The 4,777-nt window shown below is 38.8% G+C and overlaps 1 long non-coding RNA gene across 1 annotated transcript; it reads left to right on the plus strand.

Moving 5' to 3' along the window:
* The first annotated feature begins 520 nt into the window (after positions 1-520).
* Positions 521-1,055, plus strand: LOC122003780. Its single transcript, XR_006118095.1, has 3 exons — positions 521-577; positions 863-927; positions 1,011-1,055. It is a non-coding gene; the product is annotated as an uncharacterized LOC122003780 (long non-coding RNA).
* Positions 1,056-4,777: the final 3,722 nt, after the last annotated feature.

Here is a 4,777-nt window from a genome sequence, read left to right on the forward strand (position 1 = left end):
ATCCCGTCTTTGGCTTTAGCATGTCAGTAATAATTCATCCATTTCTCAGAGATCAAACTCCCAATTATTAATTCATCTTCACTTGGTATGTTCATTGTTCTACTGATGCAAAAATGTCAGCATGTGCATATGAGGTGTGTAAGCCTTCATGTAGAAGAATTGATTAGCAACTTTTATGATTGCAGTTAGGTATGCTGAGTGATATGATATGTAGAAGAATTGATTACCAACTTTTATGATTGCAATTAGGTATGCTGAGTGATATGACCAAAGTTCATTTCTATTGTCGGGAAATCAAAGCCTTCGCTCATACAAGTATGTTTTTGCAATTCAAAATATTTTCCATTGATTAAAGGAGCACACATGATAAGTTTGGTTTCTTAATTACTTCTTTTAATACTACAAGAAGTAAGTTTAGGTCCTGAGCTGAACACATTCCTTATCGCAACAAGTTTATTCTGCATCACATAGAGACCTAATTTTGGCCTCTGTCTTGTGTAGCTTTCTATGAATATCGGCATTTTTCTAGCTTATCTACTGGGTATGTTTGTTCATTGGAGATTGCTTGCAGTTATAGGTAATAATTTTGGGCAGCTTGATCCCAGAATCTCGATTTCATTTTGTTTACCATTTTCAACTGCTAAAAATATGCACTTCTCTATAATATTCTTTGTAAGACCAGCATGAATTTCTGAGATGTTTTGCACAGTTAAATTTGTTCATGTATTTGATCACATATGAACTTTTGTCTTTACCAAATTAATCTCAATTGATTGCGCATCCAGCATCTGGCATCATTTCTAAATTAAATCATGGATATGGCATTGGTGTAGATTGAACCATTTTTCACATATGTTTTTAGGAATATTGCCATGTACCATCCTCATTCCCAGTCTTTTCTTCATTCCGGAGTCGCCAAGGTGGTTGGTAAGGTTTCATCAGATAATTGTCTATATCAAGAAGAATCTAAAGTTACATATTTAGATTTATCTTTTCCTTTATTTGTGCAGGCAAAAATGGGCATGATGGAAGATTTTGAAGCTTCTTTACAAGTTTTGAGAAGTTTTGATACTGACATCACTGTTGAAGTAAAATGTTATGCCAAGTAGATTTTTAATGTTTCTTTTAATTTAGAGTATATCATAATGAAAAAAATAACAAACCTTGTTAGCCAGTTTTTATTATATACTTTGCAAACTCTAAAGCTCTATATTACTGGAGACTAGCTAGACTTGTTGTTGTTGAATTGGATTAAAATCATATGATTTTTATTTTCACATGAAGTAAAAGGGTGTTTAGAAGATGCACAAGTAGAGAAGATTTGATCCAACAAAACAAGATACTTTGGCATATATATGTGTGATATATTGTTATGGGTACTATTTAGTTTTGTAAACTTCGATGTTTGGATGTTGATGTTTGGTACTTTAATGATGTTTGGATTGTAGGTTCTTGATCAATGATATTTTGTAGATAACTTGAACTGAAATTGAGGTATGCAGTAATTTTAGTTTGTGCCTAGAAAGAAGTATTGTTATCATATTCAATTATGTACAGCGTCTTTGTCATCATCATCTTTATGCCATTTACTCCTGGGAAATGACTTGCAATCATATGCTATTTACCTCAGGGAAAAGATAATGACCATACGTAGAAAAGAGAAGAAAAGAAAAGCTAGGAGGGAGGAGAAAGCATAAAAGGCTGCAGTTCTCGATATGGTGTTTAGAAGATGCACAGGGTGTTTAGAAGATGCACATGTAGAGAAGATTTGATCCAACAAAACAAGATATTTTGGACTTCATATATATGTGTGATATATTGTTATGGATACTATTTAGTTTTGTAAACTTTTGTGATGTTTGGATGTTGATGTTTGGTACTTTAATGATGTTTGGATGATGATGTTTGGTACATTAATGAAATTTGCACTGGATGATGATGTTTGGATTGTAGGTTTTTTATCAATGATATTTTGTAGATATATTATTTAAATAAAATAATGGTTATAAAATGATGGAAAAGATTCAGTTTTTTATTTATTGTCAAAATGTTGTATATTGTACCCAAAGACATCAGTTTAAATATGTGAAACTGTTGTCAATGGCGTTAAAAGACAACGGTGAAAAATCATTGTCAAACTGATGTTAAATAACATTGATGGCTAAAAAGACAACGGTTTTTAACCGTTGTCGTAGACAGTTCAAAACTGTTGTTAAAGAGTATATTATTAAAGGAATACGTTCAAAGACAACGGTGAACAACTGTTGTCGTTGAATAAAAAGACAACGATTTTTTACCGTTGTAAAACTGTTGTCTTTGTCTTCAAAGATAACAGTTAAAAACTGTTGTCTTTGAGCACCCCTTTAATAACACAGCCTTTAACAACAGTCCGAAAGGGGCTACGACAACGGTGAAAAACCGTTATTGTAAGACTTTTTTCTTGTAGTTGTTAGGACCTTCGGATGGCTAGAGAGGGGGGGTGTGAATAGCCTCTTCGCAAACTTACACAAATTTTCTTCCAGAACTTTGTTAGCACAGCGGAAATAAGCAAAAATAAACTAATACAAGGAAGAAAACAAAACACCACTAACACAATGATATACGAGGTTCGGGGATAACTTGCCCCTACTCCTCGGTGTGTCTGTAAGGTGGACGATCCCTTTATCTTTCGGTAGATCAACCCCCGGACAGATTCCGGCTAAGTATTTCTCCTTCTCGGTGGAGAAACCTCTCCACAAAGTCTCAAAAGGATTTAAATGAAGCACAAGACTTACAGAGTTTGGTGGCTACTATGAATGCACAATTAACTTGCAGCCACAATGAAAACAGAGCTTAAAGAAACGGATCCTTAGCGAAGAGCTCCACACGGCACTCTTGCTTAATCGACGACAGAGAGTTTGCAGTACAAAAACATTACTCCAACCTCTCTTCTTCCTCCTTCTTATTTCTCTGCTTTCTTCACTGCGTTTTCCTGCATCGAATCACTACAAGCTGCATAGAATCGCTGCAATCTGTATCGAATCACTGCAATCAACTCAGACGTCGCCAATCACTCCTCCTCCTCATCTGGTCCTCTGAACTCACACCAATACCATCCATGGTCTTCACTGGTGTCTTTTGAGCTCGAACCAATGCCAAGGAGTCAAGTTGATTGCAGCCAGAGCATACCCAGATCGCCAGTATCCGTTGATGCTTCAAATGCACCATTTGCAGCCAAACTCAGTAGAAAAACCATTTTGTCTTATTCCTCTGATAGACCTTAATTTGAATTCAAGCATCGCCATGATACCTGCAACCTGTAACTCAAAAAGCTCACAGCAGATCGTTAGTTCAGAGAAATCAGAAGTTGCAGAAAGACAGCAGAATACAAACGACATCGCTGTGGATCGGTTAGCAGACCGATCCATGACTCTCTGGACCGATCAGGACACATCTTGATCGATCTGGGATGGTGCTGATTGATCTGTGGACCGATCAGGACTCAGGTGGATCGGTCCACAGACCGATCCCCCTCTTTCTTCTTCGCTTCTGTATGATTACTGATCGGTCACCAGACCGATCAGTTAATTCACAGAAACACACTGTTTGGTTACTGATCTGTCACCAGACCGATCAGTCAACCAGCGTATCACTGGATCGGTCACCAGACCGATCCAGGTTTAGAGCTCCCAGCCCTAAACCCTACCTGGTCCTGAGAACGAGCTACCGAGCCCTCTCTGACCTAGTCCGGAGAACGAGCTACCGAGCCCTCTCTGACCACAGTTCGGAGAACGAGCTCCCAAGCCCTCTCCTACTTCCCATGCCAAGTTTCCATACTTGAACTTTTCCGTGCAAAGTCTCCATACTTGGACTTTTCTCGTGCCAAGCTCCCTGCTTGGACTTTTCTCGTGCCAAGCACCCTGCTTGGACTTTTCACCAGATGTCTGGTCAACCTTGACCTATCTGGATTTCCCTTGCCTGGCTTCACTCACGAGAACTTTCCAACTGCCTGGCTTCACTCACCAGGACTTTCCCTTGCCTGGCTTCACTCACCAGGACTTTCCAACTGCCTGACTTCACTTACCAGGACTTTCCCTTGCCTGGCTTCACTCACCAGGACTTTCACCTGGCTTCACTCACCAGGATTTCCCGAATCAGGTCGACTCACCTCGGGTCAACCAGGTCAACCTTGACCAAAGATTGCACCCACGATCTCCCAAGTTTGTATTCTGTCAAACATCAGAATACAACTTTTCTATCCTCGTCAAACATCAAAATACAACTTCTCTATTTTTTGTCAAACATCAAAATATACCTCGAGTCAGGTCAACTTGAGTCGGGTCAACCAGGTCAACCTTGACCTAAGGTTGCACCAACAATCTCCCCCTTTTTGATGTTTGACAAAAACCATAATCAAGTTAGGTTAACCCGATTACCTAACTTAGGTTTTCCAATAGTTCTCCAATCAATGTTCTTCTTTGAACATTCTCCCAAAACTCCAATGTTCTTCCTTGAACATTCTCTAGACATTTCTCCCCCTTTTTGACACACATCAAAAAGAGTGAATCAAGGTTAAGAGTTTCTTCCTAATGAAAGTCCCATACCTTTCATTGAAACCCTTAATTTCCCCCTTGATACTAAAGACAATAATCAACTTAGTGATAATCCCATATCACTCATCCTCAGAAATCGAGTAAAAACTCCCCCTAAAAGTCAACTCCCCTTTGACCAATAGGTAAAACTCCCCCTAAAGGTCAACTCCCCCTTGACCATTGCACCAACAATGTCTTGGAGAGTT

Source organism: Zingiber officinale, chromosome 7B (genome assembly GCF_018446385.1).
Source record: "Zingiber officinale cultivar Zhangliang chromosome 7B, Zo_v1.1, whole genome shotgun sequence".
NCBI classification, from domain to species: Eukaryota; Viridiplantae; Streptophyta; class Magnoliopsida; order Zingiberales; family Zingiberaceae; genus Zingiber; species Zingiber officinale.